The sequence below is a fragment of the Eumetopias jubatus genome, unplaced genomic scaffold (assembly GCF_037043125.1).
Source record: "Eumetopias jubatus isolate StellerSeaLion01/CBP00866 unplaced genomic scaffold, mEumJub1_p1.0 scaffold_14, whole genome shotgun sequence".
In the NCBI taxonomy this organism is placed as follows: Eukaryota; Metazoa; Chordata; class Mammalia; order Carnivora; family Otariidae; genus Eumetopias; species Eumetopias jubatus.
This window is the reverse complement of record NW_028274820.1, coordinates 57391644-57410132: the sequence shown is the minus strand read 5'-3', so window position 1 is coordinate 57410132 and position 18489 is coordinate 57391644. Positions and strand designations below refer to the sequence as shown.

General features: G+C 37.6%; 1 pseudogene; it reads right to left on the bottom strand.

Moving 5' to 3' along the window:
• Positions 1 to 338: 338 nt before the first annotated feature.
• On the bottom strand, positions 339 to 12497 carry LOC114221183 (keratin, type II cytoskeletal 7 pseudogene; annotated as a pseudogene).
• Between the last annotated feature and the right edge of the window lie 5992 nt (positions 12498 to 18489).

The following is an 18489-nucleotide window of genomic DNA, read 5'->3' as shown; positions in this document are numbered from 1 at the left end:
AAATCCATATTTACCTGTGAAAATCCCAAAACAATGATTACTGGGATACCAGAATTTAGGGGGAAATGAGGATTATAGAAATATTTTTTAAAAAGGAGGGTTTGTATTATTTTTAATAATGTTTACTATTCATTCACTGATAAAAAGGTGAAATAGTAATGAATTTCTCCTATAGACACATATTTAGTGGTGTTCCCACCAATATCATACATCCTTGGACATTTGATTTTATTATTCCTAAGCAGGTAATGTCTCTTACCATCATTTGTTTTTTGTTTTGAGGTTTTGCTTTATTTCCAGAAAGGCTGATTTATTGGAAGCTCTTCTGACATCATTTTTCAGACTGCCTGGCAGTCTTGGCACCACGGATGGGAGTCCTCCTGTGACTGTGGAGGACAGGGGTATGGATCTCTGCACACCAGGGCTGATTTTCCTACGCTCCTGTGGATGGCAGCTGAGGTCCTGATGGAATAGGACTTGATGGCCCCAGGCATTCCACCACTCAAGAAGCTCAAGGCATTGCTGCTCATGGCTCCTCTGAAGACCAGCCTGGCCAGCCTCCTGCCACCTCCACCAGCGGAGTTCAGCACAGAGATGTTCACAGTTCCCATACCATCTCCCGTCAACTGCTCTCCTCACCCTCCAGCCACTTGTGGTAGGTGGGGATCTCAATGTTGAGGGCCATCTTGACATCCATGAGCTCCTGGTACTCTCCGAGCTGCCATGCCATGTCCTGCTTGGCTTGCCACAGGGCGGCCTCCAGCTTCTCCTACTTGGCACGTGCATCCTTAAGTGCCAGCTTCCCATGTTCTTCAGCCTCAGCAATGGCAGCCTCCAACTGAGCACACTAGTTCTTACTGCTGTCGATCTCAGCCTGAAGCCTCTGAATGGCATGGTTCATCTCTGCAATCTCAGTGGGGTAGTCCAGGGGTCGTCCTCATGTTTCCCAGCCTGGACCTGAGGGTCTCAAACTTGATCTGGTACCAGGCCTGAGTCTCAGGTTGGCTGTATTTGGCCATCTCTTGGTCTGGCCCCTGACCTCAATGATGATGCCATCCAGGTCAGGGAGTGGCTGTTGTCCATGGACAGCACCATGGACATGTCCGAGATCTGGGACTGCAGCTCTGCCAACTCCATCTCATAGAAGGTCTTGAAGAAGTTGATCTCATTAGTCAGGGCATCTACCTTGGCCTCCAAATTCACCTTGTTCATGCAGGCAGCATCTGTGTCCTTTTTTAGCACCAGAAACTCATCCTCAGCAACCGGCGGATGATTAATTTCATCTTGGTACTTGTTCTTGAAGTCTTCCACAACGCCCTGCATGTTCTGCAGCTCCACCTCTAGGCAGCCCCAGCTAGCTGCAGCGACTCAAGCTGCCTCTACAGGCCACCAACGTGGGCTTCAAAGATGCCTGGGGGGGTGGGAGGTCAGTTCCTCTTGGCTGACTTCTGCTTCTGCAGCAGGGCCCGCTTGGTCTCCAGCAATTTGTTCTGCTGCTTTAGAAACTGCACCTTATGGATGAAGGAGGGAGTTGGTGTTGAGGGTCTTGATCTGCTCGTGCTCCTCCTGGTGCATCTGCTGGATGGAGGGTTCGATATCCACCCGCAGTGAAGCCAGCAGGTTCTGATTGATGGTGACCTCGTGGATGCTAACGCCCACTGGGCCTGCGTAGGGAAAGCACAGGACCACGCATGGCCGGGAGGCACTCAGGCTGTAGAGGCTACTGCTGCTGAAGCCACTGGGGTGTACAGAGCTCAGGCACACCTGGGTGCCCCACCCTGGAAAGGCAGTGGAGCCGGAACTAAAGGCCCAGGATCTTAAGTGAATGGACACACTGGCTAGACCGGGCTGGACTGAGCAGGCGCAAGGGAGCCGAATTCCCTTACCATCATTTGTAATAGGTTAGCCTGATACAGAGTTGCCAGATATACTAAATAAAATACAAGACGCCCAGTTAAATTTGAAATTAAGATAAATAATAAATAATTTTTAGTACAAGTATGTCCCAAACATTACATGGCTTGAAATATACCTATAAGTAGACATCTTGTATTTTATTTGAATCTAGACTAATAGCAATGATCTATTCTTTTTGTAGGATTCATAACATGAATGTGTCTCAGAGATCTGAAGGCCTCTGGTGCTGCACATAGGAGAGTTCTATCCTTGCTGGTTAGGGACCAGCTCTGCTCAGGTGGGTAGAAGCTAGGTGGCTGGTTTACATATAAGATGCAACCTGGTTCCCTGGTCCTCCATGCTCACTTTTCTTCTGAGCTCCCAAACCTACCAGGCAAGCCCAAAACTCCAGCAAAGAAATACCTTGGCCAACTTGAACATGAATCTGAGGGCAATAACACCTTTTTTACATTTTTATTTCATGCTGAACTCCCCTCTTCTAATAGCTTTCTTTGCCTTTATTTTCTCTTTAGCTTCAATGCTGTCTTTGAGACTTCCCTGAACTGGTGAAAAGCTTTCTAACTGTGGAACCAGCAGGGTGGCTAGAAGCCGGTCCTGTTCTCAGTCCATAGACAGACAAAACTCTGCTTCTCACTACACCCAGAGGAAGCAAGGGGACCATCTTTCAAGCCATTGTAATCATCCATGCATGAACTGTGTATTGTTCTAAAACATTTGCAGAAGTATCCAAGTGTCTGTTCACCCTTTCTCGAGTTCTGCCAACAATTACTACTGATCACCTTATCTTACTACCAAGGCAAAACCAAACCCCACGTCATGGAAAGGTACTGGTGCTGGAACCATGTCTCTTTGCTTAGTGATAAGCAAAGACATAGTAATTATGGTTGTTTTTTAAACACTTAAGGCTTACAGCACCAGGCTGTGCATCTTCACTAAACATAAAAAGCCTGGTATTTGCCCCTTGTGTTGGGTGGCATTATCAGGGTGCTCTTTAGTTCTTAATGCTTTTTATAGAGAAAATTTTAAAATACTCTTTTCCCCTTCCATTCTCTACACTTCATATGGTTCCTTCCATTCCTTGTCCTTTGATTTTACCATATCTGTAAAGCCAAATCACATTCTTACAACTTTCCAGGATGGTCTCAAGGACTCAGTTCTCAATGGCTAGTAAAACAATTCATTCTTACACCTGTTGACCATGTATCAACACCAAATCTATGCTAGGTGTTTCATATCATATCAGCATTTTATAATGCATATAGGACAGAAAACTCCTATGTGCAAGGTACTGAACAAAGACAGTTAACACTTTACAGAACAAAATTAAAAATACGTTATTGTACAAAAAATAAAAAAGGCAATAAATGTTCATGGAAGTTTAAGGTCAGTTTTATAAGCTCAGACAACCACTAAGTTGATAACCTTGATAGAGATGAAAGAGGAAAACGTGTTTTCTCTTCTCCCTGGAGAGGAAAATGCATTATCTTCTCTTCACAACTTTCAGGCACCTGACAGCTGAACTTGGCCTTCGGCCAGTGAGTGACTCACTGACTCAGTTATTGCCACGGTAATGAAAGGGTCTTTTGCTCCATCAGTTGCAAGTTTTTGCAAGACGTTAGACAGAGCAGTTTAGAAATATCAGTAAGACACCATCCTTCTCAGTAAGGCAGTCCAGTAAGGTCCTGGGATTCTGTGGTGGATCACACTTGGTCACTTCAGAGTCATTCGAAGAAGCAGTGTGGACAGCTCCAGGCTCCAAGACTCCCAAGCCAGGCTGAGAAGAGCTGCCCAAAGAATGGCTTTGGCTCCACTGGAACATTCATCCAGGTAGGAGGGAATGTGGAGAGACAGCACAGGGGAGCTCCATGGCATAAATCTCCATTTTGGCAAAAACTTTAATTAATTATGCCGTTTCAGTTAAATCATTTAGCCTTTCTGAGCCTCCCTTCTCCCCCCTCAGGTGGTAACAAAGATTCTGAACCACAACCTCTCAGTTGATCTCAGGCATAAGTAACATAATCAAAAGATGTTCAGGGCACCTGGGTGGCTCAGTTGGTTAAGCAACTGCCTTTGGCTCAGGTCATGATCCTGAAGTCCCGGAATCGAGTCCCACATCGGGCTCCCTGCTCAGCAGGGAGTCTGTTTCTCCCTCTGACCCTCTTCCCTCTTGTGCTATCTCTCATTCTCTCTCAAATAAATAAAATCTTTAAAAAAAAAAAAAAGATGTTCAGGAAAACATAAAATGAGAGCATGAAACTATTCAGCCTTCATTTTCCCTGCCATTATGTCCCTAAGACCACATCAAATCCAAAGCCGACACTTGCTCCAGAAGACTTTTCTCTCCACAAAATTTCTGGGAACAGATTAATGCCAGGTCAAAGAGGAGGTGAAGCATTTAGGATATATATTGATAGGATACATAGATATGGGTTTTTTCTTTTGCCTTCCTTTTATCTTTTTATTTTGGTTTCTTACTGATATGACCTTAAACTACATGATTTTTTTTCACCTCCTTGGTCTCTGTTTCAATATATGTAATATAAGGAATCTCCATTTGAATGCCCGATGGGCTTCTCAAGGCTAATTCTCCTGAACCAAGTTCTCCAAACTAGCCATTACCAAAGGCATCCGTAACTCCATGCTGTCATGGCTCATCCACTTGGGGTCACCCTTGACTCGCTCTCTTATACCACACATCCAATTCATTAACAAATCCTATTGGCTCTACCTCTAAAACATCCGCAATCCAACCATGCTTCCCACTCTCACAGACCTTTCTGGGCTGAGTTGCTATCACCTCTCCCGGGAAGAACTGAATCATCTCTAATTGCTCTTTCTGTTTCCCCCTTGTGTGTCCCCCTTCCCCAGTCCAGTAGCCAGAAGGATTTTCCTAAACCCTGTGTATCTCTGCCTGAAGATCCTGAAGGCCAAGTATGAGACAAAGGCTTCTGTGTACATAAAGTATGAGACAAAGTCTTTGTCCCAGCATGCAAGTGGAAGGAACAGGCATTAAAATAGGAAAGGAGGTAGAGTCAATAAAAGTGTAACTCAACCAGCTGATGCTTTGTCCCAAGAGGAACTTGTAAGGGGCACCATGAATACCTCTCGGAGCCATGTACCTGGGAGAAGGGAAGAAGCATTGGCTTCTGTCTCCCAGTGATCAAGGGTGCTCCAAGGGCCTGTTGTCTACCCACCCACCCCCACAATGGTATATGTGTGAGTCTGAGGGGATGTCTCACACAAGAGGTGTAGAGGAGCCCAGGGAGGACACTAAGTATATGACACAAACTCACAGTAGGGCACTTGTAAAATTCAAGGTGGAAATGATTGCTGCCTTTATGGCTAGAATAAGGAGCAAGATTGAGCCTGAAAGATCATTTCATACTGCTACTCTGTTCATAACCACCCAATAGCTTCCCATCTTCTCCAGGATAAATCCAAAGTCTTCACCATTACCCATACCAGTTTTCCCACTGTGCCTTGAAGACCTGTATACATGTCCCATTTCAAGGTCTTTGATCTTACACCTCCTCCCTGTCCCCACTTGAAACACGCTGCTCAAACACCACCTCATCAGTGAGGGCTTCCCTGATATGATCTTGCATAGAAAGTCCTAAGGAATCCACTCAAAAACTATTTTAAAAGTTAGGGTAGTAGACCAATATTCAAAAATCAATTGTATTTCTTTACATTAGCAATGAACAATTCAAAAATTAAATTAAGAAAACAATTCCATTCACTATAGCATCAAAAACAATAACATACTTGGGAATAGGTGTAATAAAAGAAATGCAAGACTTGTACACTGAAAACTATGAAATATCATTGAAAAAAATTAAAGTAAGACCTAAATAAATGGAAACACATTCCACTGTTTATGGATTAGGAGACTTAATATTATTAATTAATTTAAAGACTCAAGGCAATCTTATCAAAATCCCAGCTACATTTTTTTCAAAAGTTCACAAGTTGATTATAATATTAATATAGAAATGCAAGGAGTATAATACTAAGCAAAATAAGTCAGTCAGAAAAAGACAAATACCATCTGATTTCACTCATATGTAGAATTTACGAAGCAAAACAAACAAGCAAAAAAAAAAAAAAGAGAGAGACAAACCAGGAAACAGACTCTTAACTATAGAGAACAAAGTGATGATTACCAGATGGGAGCTGGGGGGAGTAGGAATAGGTGATAGGGATTAAAGAGTACACTAATCATGATAAGCACTGAGTAATTTACAGAATTGCTGAATCTCCATATTGTACACCTGAAACTAACATAACACTGTTTGTTAACAATATTGGAATTAAAATTAAAAACTTCATAAAAAATAAATTAAAATAAAATCACTTATATTTTAATAAAAAAAAAAAAGAAATGCAAGTACCCAGAATAACCAAAACAATCTTAGAAAAGAAGAACAAAATTCAAAGACTCACACTTCCTTATTTGAAGACATAAAGCAACAATGATCAGGACAGTATGGTACTGGCATAAGGATAGAGATATAGATCAATGGAATAGAATTGAGAGTCCAGAAATAAATTCAGAGATTGATGACCAATTGATTTTCGACAATGGTGCCAAGAATATTCAATGGGGAAAGAGTAGTCATTTTTGAAACTACTGGATATCCATGCAAAAAAGAATGAAGTTGGACCCCTATATCACACCATAAATTAAAAATTAACTCAGAGTGGGTGACAGACTAAATGTAAGAGCTAAAGCTAAAAAACTCTTGAAAGAAAACATAGAAATAAATCTTTACGACCTAGGATTAGGCAGTAGTTTTTTAGATATAGTACCAAAAGCACTAACAGCAGAAGAAAAATAAATTGGGCTTCATCAAAATTAAAAATTTTTTGCTTCAAAGGATACTATCAACATTGACATTGGTACAATCTATAGAGCTTATATAGAGATGGCAACCAACAGAATGGGAGAAAGTGTAAGTAACATATCTGATAAGGAACTTGTATTCAGAATATATAAAAAAAACTCGTACAAATCAATAATTCAAAAGTTATGATATTGTACTAAAGTTATATACAAGGTGACATACAACATATAACCTATTTATAAAATGTACAAAAGACTTGAACTGACATTTCTTCAAAGAAGATACACAAATGGGCAACATGTACACAAAAAATCTGCTCAATCTCACTAGTCATTAGGGTTATCAAATCAAAACCACAATGAGATATCATTTCACACTTACTAGGATTGCTATGATCTAAAAAAACAGACAATAACAAGTGTTTGCAAGGATGTAAAAAAACCTGCAATCTTCATATATTGCTGGTGGGAAAGTATAAGTGGTGTAGCCATTGGAAAATGGCTTGTTTTGGAAAACATTTCCTCAAAATTCTAAACATATGACCCATCAACTTCAATCCTAGGAATATGTCAAAGAATCATGAAAACACATAACCACACAAAAATTTGTGCACTAATTTTCATAGCAGCATTGTTCATTACAAAAAATGTGGAAACAACCCAAGTGTGTATCAACAGATGAATGGATAAACAATATGTGGTACATCCATACAATGGAATGTTATCCAGCTTTAAAAAGGAATGAAGTACTGATGCATGCTACAATATCAATGAACCTTGAAAACATCTAGCCAACTTCAAGAAACCAGGCACAAAAGACCATACTGTGTAATTCCATTTACATAAAACGTTCACAATAGGAAAATTCAGACAAAAAGAAAGATTAGTGGTAGCCCTAGGCTGGGAGAGGAATAAGGGATGGAAAATGACTGCTTAATGAGTAAGGAGTTTGTGAGTGATGAAAATGCTCTAAAATTAAATAGTGGTGATGGTTGCACAACTCTTTGAATCACCTAAAAACGACTGAATTGTACACTTTAAATTTTATAAATTGTGAATTAAATTTTATAATATGTGAATATCTCAATAAAGCATATATCTCAATAAAGCTGTTATTAAAAAATAGTGACAATATGAAATGCTTGCAAGGATGCAGAGAAACTGGATCTCTCACACATTGCTGCTGAGAATATAAAATACTACAGTTATCCTGGAAGAGAGACTAATAGTTTCTTTAAAAACTAAATATATACTTATACCATTCAGCAATCACATAGCTAGGCATTTATTTCACAGAATGAAAACTTAACATCCACATAAATATCTACACAATGATTGTTCCTACAGTTTTATTTGTATTAACCAGAAACTGGAAAGAGCCAAAATGTCTGACAAAGGATGAATAATTGAACAAACTGAAACATACCATGAAATATTACTCAGCAATAAAAAGGAATGAATATTTGATACACATAACAACTTATGTGGATCTTAACATTATGCTGAGTGAAAAAATGCCAGTTTCAAAAATTCGTATACCATATAATTCCAATTACAAAACATTCTTTAAATGACAAAATTATAGACATGGAGAACAAATTAATGGTTGCCAGTGGTTAGGGATGGAGAGGGGGTAGGAGGAAGATGTGACTATAAAGGAGTAGCACCAGGGAGAGCTTTTTGGTGATGAGATCATTCCATGCCTTGAGTAAGTTGGTGTTTACATGAATCTACAGCTATGATAAACTGACATAGAACTATACATACAAACACACACACACTGTACCATCAATGTCAATTTCCTAATTATAATATTGTATTAAAGTTATATAAGATATAACCACTGGGAGAAAGCAGGTAAGGGTACATGGCATTGTTACCTCTGTGTACTATCTTTGCAACTTCTTATGAATCTATAATTATTTCAAAATAAAAGGTTAAAAAATAACGAAAAACTCACAAAACACTGTTCTAGAGGCTCCATAAAAAGTCACTTTATAAATGTTCCAGAAAAGGAAAACTTGATAAATTGGACTTCAGCAAATGAAAATCTTTGGCTCTGCAAAAGACCCTGCCAAGAGAACAAAAAGACGAGCTATAGACTAGAAAATATTTGCAAACAACATATCCAACAAAGGACTAATATCTATAATACATAAATAATTCTCAAAACTCAAAAGTAAAAAAAAATTAAAAAGTAAACAAAAAATATGCACAAACATTTCATTGAAGAGGAAATATATATATATTATGAACACATAAAAAAGATGTTCAACATCATTAGGGAAATGCAAATTAAAACCACAATGACATATCACTATGCATATATCAGAATTATTAAAATAAAGAATGGTAATATCAAATGCTGGCGAGGACGTGAAGAAACTGCATTACTCATACGTTGCTGGTGGGAATGTAAAATGATATAGCCACTCTGGAAAACAGTTTAACAATTTCCTTTCAAAACTAAAAATGAACTGGGATGACTGGATGGCCAGTGGGTTAACTGCCTGACTCTTGGTTTCAGCTCAGGTCATGATCTCAGGGTCGTGAGCCTGAGCCCTGTGATAAGCTCCCCGCTGGGCATGGAGCCTGCTTAAGATTCTCTTTCTCTCACCCTCTGCCCCTCCTCCCAACCCCCACTCATGAGCATGTGCACACACTCTCTCACTTTCAAAAAAAAAGCTAAAAATGAATTTACAACTTAGAAATTGCACTCTTGAGTATGTATCCTAGAATCAAAACTTATTTTCATGAAGAAACTTGTACAGCTTTCTTCATAATATCTAAAACCTGCCAACTACCACCCCCAACAGGTGAATGGTTAAATAAACTATGGTACATATATACCATGGAATACTACTCGGCAATTAAGAGGAACAACTATTGACATAGCAACTTAGATGAAAGTCAAGGAAATTCTGAGTGAAAAAAATCATACTGCATGATTACATTTACACACTCATGAATTAACATAAATATAGCAATGGAGAACAGATGAGTGGTTGCCAGGGATTAGGGATTCAAGGAAGAGGTGTGAAGGGAGCTATAAAGGAAGATCACAAGAAAGTCTTGATAGAATCTCGATTCTACTCGTGGTTACATGGAGATACACATGTGATAAAATTATACAGATATACACACCCACACAGATGCATGCGTGCCCAAATGATACTTATGTAATTGCTGAAATCAGAATAAGTTCTATAGATTATGCCAATGTCAATTTCCTGGTATTGATATTACAGTTACACAGTATATTAACACATGGAGAGGCTAGTTGAGGGGTACCTAGAACCTCCCTGTACATTTGTTTGTACCTTTTGGTGAGTATACAATTATTTAAAAAGTTTTATGAAATAAATTAAATAAAATAAATACAAAAAAAAAATTTTTTAAAAAGAAAACCAACTTCTCTCCCCAACCCCCATCTATATTTCCTACTCTTCTCACAAAAAAGAAACTGAAGAGTAACTTCTTCAAATTTTAAATAGCGAACAATAGAGGTCTATTTTTCTTTGCTTACAGACTTCTGTTTAGGTTAAATTATACATTAAATGAAAACATTCTACTAATATATTAATAGGGAAAAAATAGGTCTATAAAATCATGTGGCCCAAATTAAAATGTCTAAATTTTATATAATCAAAGCACAACATCAAACTGTTAGACAAAGTTTTTAGTATTTTTTAAGAGAGATTACATGGCAATCAACTGCTTCATTAGCTTTAATACTACCTACATTTAAATGTTTACATACTAGTTCCCAGTTTAAGTTTAACCAATTGTACACAATTCAAATATGCTTTCTTGGATTTCAAAACTCTCCAAATATAAAGACCATTTTCCCCCACTGGATGTACACAGTGAGTTAAGACTTCAGAAAAATCTCCTCCTTCCCTTAGATAAAAGAAGTTAGGTATCTGCTTGGATTCAACTCCAACTTGGATAATTAAGGAAACATTGATGATCTATAGAATGTATTACAGAAAAAAATCTGGTAGAAAACTCAGAAGGAAAAACATGCTGAGCCGAAGGAACTCTCCAAGAATGGGTATTTGACTCTAAAAACAGGGCTAGTGAGAGAAGAACAGGAAAAGTCCAAGCTGCAAAATAAATCAGGATAATGCAATAGGAATAAAGATCTTTTAGGCTCTGAGTGAATTATAAACATGAGTATAGAATTCCCTAAAAGGGCTATGAAAATGAATCATGAAAGGAAGACGGTCTGGAAGTGTCGCTATTTGCAAATCTCCCCTGGGTATTTTAATTTCCTTCACATGAGCATTAGCACAAATCTTCCTAAGTCAGTAGTCTGTGCTCTCATTTATTCAGCACAATTAATTTTGCCTCATCTTCTCAAGCTGTCATTTCCTGATGAGTGTTTCATACTCTTCTTTGTTTTCTATTCCCCTTCCTTAACCTAGGGGTTTCAAATCACTGTTACTGTATTCCGTGTGTGGAGAGGGAGCCCTTTCACAGCAGATCCTTAAAGAAAATCAAATCCTACCCAAACCTATTCATGGCATCTTTACAACCCCCACCCCCCCACACACACACCTGGGGTTGAGCCTGGACGGAAGGTGAAAGCTCCAGAGACCATACTTTTAGTTTACAGCCCTCCCAGGACAGAGCGGCCCCCAGGAACATGGAACTGAAGCCAGCTTCCACATCTTCCACTTCAAAGACTAAGAACGAGGGCCACCACCTTTCTTCTCTAGGATCCTACCTTTCTTCATTAGAAATTTCACATGGGAAAAATCAAGGCTCCATCCCCCGCTCCCACATTTTCAGTGGGAACCACCCTCAGGAGGCTGTCCCTACCTTTACTGTGACAAGGAAAAAAATATAGGTTAATTTATGATAGCCTCCCCGGCCCCCAGTTAATTCCTCTCAATGAATGTATAAAGATCTTCATGTAAAAGATGTTCAGAGCATTATTTGCCCTCTTCACTTCTACTGAGTGACATCAACCTTTAGTTTCTGGACTTAGTATCTGAGTAGTGAATACAGGATATCTAAAAAAAGGACTATGAATTCAGAAATTTCTAAGTTAATTTGTATTTTATTCACCATAGCAGCATAAAATACTTATATTGTTTAATTCATGTGTGAAGCCTATTATTTAGTTCACAGCCAATATGTGACATATCCCTGGGCTGATGGATCCCCTTCAATAGTTCTCCATCCCATTCTCAGGTTGGAAAACACTGTTCTGGGGAATGTTCCTGAAGCAATGACTTGAAAACTGTTTCCCATGGCAGGAACACACTAGGCTGGGATTTTAAAAGCATGGCCACGGATAATGCAAGTGAAATTTAAAATACCATGAAAAGAAAACACAATGTACAAGTGATTTGGAAGCTTCACTGAGCTATCCTGGGGTATCATTCATGAGCACCAACTAAATTGCAGTGCCAGACAGGCATGAACATGGGAGACCTTCATGTCAAGGGAAGTTTTTTCCAGCTCCTGGGGAGAATCTTGTGTCACAATACTGCTTTCAGTCTCACTCACTGTTTCTCTTTTTCTGCTTCATTTTTGATGTTTTGTTTCTGGGTGAGTTTGCACTGGCCACCATTTTTTTCTGACTTTCATCGGAAGCCTGGCTTTGATTATATGGTCCAACAATCTGGTCTCTTTGAATTGAAGACGACAGAGAATCTGGTTTCAGTTCAATGGAAGATGAAAAGAAATCTTGTCTCTTCATATTTCTTTGTCTTAAGGATTCCGACATCTCCTTGCTGTCTCTCTGTGTTTTGTCTTGTTTATGCACCATTATGAATTGAAATCACTTAAGAAGAAAAACAGTGTTATTCCCACTAGAATGGAGAGTAACCTATGAATTGAGGAACAGCCGACCTGTGTGGCTTTGGGATCCGTTGTGTATTCCTGGTCATCTTGTTACCCAGCCACAACCTACCAGTGAGTTTTGCAGACCCATGCAGTAGTTATAGAATGGAGGCTACTAGTCCTCTCTCTATGCGTGTGTAAATGAATGTTGTCTGTTCCCTGCTTCACAAAAGTAGAGGAATTAGCCTTTTTAAGTGGTTTATGAAATTTTCATGGTTATATTTCCCTGCCTAATAGAACCTAGACACAATAAATGCTCTCTTTATATAAATAAAGTTTATGAATAACTGTAGTTCTTTCTATATCTGTGTCCAGTAATAGTACTTGTGCTCACCTTCTGTCAAAAATTTAAAAAATTAATTGGACATAAAAATCTGTAATGAGTACACACTATAGGATATATAATTCAATCCAATATATCCCCATCTGAAAGAAAATGCACACAAAGATTTAAATTAATGAATCTGGTTTTGTGTGGCTTTGAAAACAGACAGCTCTGACCTCTGAAAGAGCTTTGTGTAGTTTGTACAATTTTGAAAACTGTAAATCAGCCAGAACGTGAGTTGGAATGGGCAAAGCAGGATCGCTGCTGGCTTAATTCATGTCTGGTGCTTTACAGCCTCTAGAGAAAATAGAAGGGTTCTGAGTACAGTAACCTCCCTTACCCATGGGGGATACATTCCAAGACTCCCAGCGGTAATCTGAAACCTCAGACAGTACTGAACCTTATACAGACTACATCTTTTCCTATATGTACATGCCTAAGATAAAGTTTAATTTGTGAATTAGGCATAGTAAGAGATGAAAACAATAATAAAATAGAGCAATTATAACAATATATTGTATAAAAGTTATATGGTCTCTCAAAATATCTTATTGTACTATATTCACCCCTCTCGTAATGATATGAGATGACAAAATGCCTACGTGATGAATGAAGGGAGGTGAATGATGCAGGCATTGGGACCTAGTGTTAAGCTACTATTACTGATCTTGTTTCGGACAATGAGTCAGAAGGAAGATCATCTGCTTCCTGACTGAGGTTAACCTCAGGTAACAGAAACCACAGAAAGTGGAAGGGCAGGCTGGGGGTTACTGGACACCACTTTTTCTCTTGTCACTCAAAAAAAATAAATAAATAATTCCATAGAAGTACCCAAAAGAGCCAAGTCAAAACATAAAGAAAAATAAACCTTAGAGTTCATCCCTTAGCTTCGCTCACAGTCTGACGGAACAAGCACCACAGAAAGCAGCTTACAATAAAAGAAAAACCCAGTTATAAACTCTAGCTTGCCCAGGAGTTGATAAAATGCTTCAGTTGTACAAGTGGGAAGTGTTTCCTGAGCAAACATACCATTTTAGCTTGCCTACCTCCAGTGAAAAGTAATAAAGTAGGTTATCAATTCTTTAAAATTTATCAGCCCTCCTGTTTTGATTGGTTTATAAAGACTAATAAGTGTACATACATTTAAAGTAAAAGAAATCAAGAATTTCCAGAAAATAAACAATTACTTGAACTTCTAATGCTTTAAATAAGTTGGTCTTTTGAGAAAGCTTCAGACACTCACTGAAACAGTATCTCTGGTAAAAATAAATAAATAAATAAATAAATAAGTGGTGGGGGAGGACAGGGCAGTTTAAATTAAATTATTGCCCTTGGTTGCTAAGTTCCAAGATAAGAGGCAAATAAATACAACTGGTTAGAGAAAAATAATTCTAAGAAAACTTCAGTACTTTTAAGCAAAAGTTAGTTTTTAAATTTGTATATAAGTATAAAATGAAGTTCAGACAATATTGCTAATCAAGGTGAATCCTTGACAAAATAAACTTTTCCCAGCATGAAAAATGTTACAATAATCTACTTTATAAAAAACTTGGTTTTATTTTCCCATGAAAATCTAACCATTTTAAGCTATCCAAATTCTCTAGAATAATTTTATGGGTCAGGTAAATCTCATTTCCACAAAATATTTAGAATTACAGAAAATAAAAATGATAAACTCTAAATTAGAATAAACGATGTATTTAAAAGGATTATTCTTACGAATCTGTTCCAAAAATTTAAATGTCACCTCTCTGGTAAACCATAATACCAACAGGAACTGTGCTTTACTGTACTGCATAAATATAAATAAATAATTTCCAAAATCCTCAGTTTACTAGGAGATATTTGACTAACATTGAATTGAGAAGTTTTTGGTTACTTGCACAATCCTTTAAAAATTTAAATTCATAGAAATAAAGAGAATGCAAAAACACCAAGCACAGTTTATATACATGGCTCTTTTTATACATTAGAGAAGCTATCAGTTAACAGGTGGACACAGTTGTGCAGATACCTTGGGGGCATATTAGCATATGTGTTTCTTTTTCCTACCTCAAGAAGGGTGAAAGGGATGTAGGTGACTACAGGCAAATGCATACTACAAGCGCACAGGAGTCACAGACGTCCAAACCGGAGCTCTGTCAGTCTGTAAGCAGCTCGTGTTCACCAACTGTTCTCAGCGACCGGTTTCCCAGAAGTCCACGACCCTGTGGAGGGAAGTCAATTACCTGGGTTAAAGGTTGAAACCAATTAAGAAAGAGAATGAGACTATACGAGGTATAATCATTACAAAGGAATATGAAAATATGTGTAAAATAATGGATGTGATTTTCCTGTTGGTTTATATAGGAAAAAGAAGAATTTTGTCTTCAAATTTGATCATGCAAGAATGTGAAAAATAATAGTAAAAAAACAAATTTTAAGGCCATACAAGGAGTTGTAGAAGGTGAGAGGAAAATGAATTGTATTTTTCTTGGTCTTACATCTGTAAATAACGAATTTGAAAGAAGTACCTAGGAAGTATTAAAATGTTTAATAAAATTGGCTTAACTTTGAGGAACTAATTTATAAGGCAGAATTCAGGGATAGGCAACCTGTTTCTAGAAAGAGCCAGATAGTAAATACTTTCAGCTTTGTGAGCCACACGGCTCTACTGCAACTATTCAATTCCTCTGTTTCAGCCCCAAAAGCAGTCACAGACAACAAATAAACAAATGGATGTGGCCAGATTTGACCCATGAGCTCTAGCTTGTGGAGCCCAGGGACAGATAAAAGGCTATGAATTCTTTAAAGAAAAATGCTACATGGGTGGCATATAAAAGAGTAAAGCTAGAATTTAGTTTTCTTCCAATGAAAATGACAAATTGATCTTTGTCAGTAAGTTTGCTCTTCATGAGAAATAATAAAAATCATTCTACACCTTCTCTATACTCAGCAGCCTCTTAATTCTCTGTACTTCCATTATTTGTTCTTGAATCAATTTTAAGAAAAGTCCACTTTTGAAAAAGCTACAATTTCTAATAGGCTGCTATGGTTATTTTCTTTCTTCTCTGAAGCAAATCATTTCTTGCCTTTAGGCACCTATGACTTAAGCTTATACTCTATTTCCTCTGACAAATATTTTGGATATTGCCTTTCCCAATTTAGGCCCTACATTCAAAATAATTCATCCTTTATAACCTAATCTTTGGGATTTTCCAGACTGGATAATATCAAAGATTTGCCGCCCCCCACACACACACACCTTATAAAAGAAGAATTACTGGAAATAACTGGATAATGTTGGAAAGTCTCCACATTTTTACTTACCCCACACTATTTATCAAAGCCCACAATAATGAATAAGCTAGAATATCAAAAGGGAAGTTCAACCTAAGTTAATTATATATAGTAAAATGTTATTAACATGAATATGTTTTGGAATTGAGTTATCTTTCAGATTGGATAGAAATATATTGATGGTTATGTACAAAGACTGGCATAATAACTCCCCAACAACTGCAATTTTTTTAATTAAAATTGTTTCTAGGCTTAACTATCCTTGCTAATTAGAAAAATGATAACAGGGGCACCTGGGTGGCTCAGTCAGTTAAGCATCTACTTTCGGCTCAGGTCATGATCTCAGGGTCCTGGGATCAAGCCCCGCTCATTGGGGAACCTGCTTCTCCCTCTCCCTCTGCTGCTCTCCCCGCTTGTGCTCGCACTCTCTCTCTCTCTCATATAAACAAATAAAATCTTTTAAAGAAAAATGATAACACTCACATTACAATGTGACTTAAAATGTCTTGAAAATTTATCAATGCCCACAATATACTTTTAATCTAGGGATAATCACTGAGTAACTCCTTATAAATTCCATAATACATTATACATCAAGAGAGGTGTCTGTTATCCTTTGTGACACTATTTATCATAATAAGTTAATTCAAGTCATGTGATCTTATCAGAGAGGAATTTTTTGTGTTTCCCTCAAAGTTGCCTAAAGGATCCTGCTACAAAATTCAGATCAGAAATCTGAGTGTTCTGGAAGAAATATCAAAAAGTCTCAGTAAATTCTATGTCTCTTAACCAGTTATATTAAAGTAATAGACTAATGGGTGTAGGCTTGCCAGGGGAAACTAACACTGTCATCACTAACAGTCAGTACCAAGGGTCTAAGTTAGTAATTCCAGGACTCTTAAGCCAGAAGCAGACAAATTCATGAAAGTAAGCTGCTAACTAACCTAAGATCAGCAAAACAAGAATTGCCTAGGAGCAAATGATACTGACTCAGGTGTGATTAATGATGTAATTTTAATGTGAGAAAATCCTTTCTTCTTGATCTGTATCTATACCTCAATTTAATAGGCTATGCATATAAACACGTGTATGTATGTACATATATAACTAGAATAAAATACTCTTCAAATGGTATTTTGTTTCAATCAAACTCAAAATTCAGAAAAAAAAATCTATGAAAGATCTTAAAGTTATAAGCTAATAAATTATCAGAAAAATCTAAGATCTATGATTCTGGAAAAAGTGACATAAATTGATTGGCCTTTTTTATAAAATAACTCAAAATAGGGATAACCATAATTAACTATTATGCAAAGCACTTTACTAAATCTCTTGACTTTCTGAGATCATGTTATTTACATTGATTTAGTAAGACTATGTCCTCACTTCTGCTAGAATATAATTGAAAAAAATCAAATTTATAACCTTTCCCATGCTAGAAATGTCACATAGAAAAATAAATTTCATTTAATTGGATATAATAAACCTATGATTAAAGAGTAGAAGCTATACATCATATGTGAAAATGATGTCTATAAATTTTCTATTAAAAATTGGGTTGCTACCTGTTTTGTGGCTCATGATAGCCTAACTTTATTGATGGTACAAAATGTAATGCCCTGGATGGCAACAATGAGAAAGGGTAGGAGCCCCTACAGTTCATAGGTACTACAGGCAAAACCCGAGAGAAGAGAATTGGACAGTTCTTTGTATCTGGTCTCAGTCAACAAACTAATAAGGGAATAAACATACTTCTTACACTAAAAAGGATAAAAACTCAGCCCTGAAGACTTTCTAAAACTTTCAGACAGAAACTAACTCCCAAGCCTTAGTATTCTATGGCTCTAGTTTTATTAACCACATCAAAAGGAGGTATTTGTGCATTAATCAGCATTCCCTGTTATACTTATAAAACCAGCCAAATAAAACATCAAATTAATTATAGGAATCATAAAAGTTTTAAGCACACAGATGTGACCAAACCAGCACTTTTCAGGAAGAAGGACTGGGAGGGTCTGTGAAAGCAAAACTGCTACCTTGTTCTGCCTCTTTTATGAGCTACTGAAAACCAAGCCCGACACCATTAAGCCTTTGCACCTGAGAATAATAACAAGAAAACAACCAGGATTGCCCTGTCTCGCTCTGGTTGTCAAAATAAATGAGACCTTGAGCCATTAGGTCACTACTCCTTAAAAAAAAAAACAACAGAAACTTTATTCCTGACTTCAGAGTCTATGCTGCCCCCCAGATACAGGATCACCTTTGAGTATAT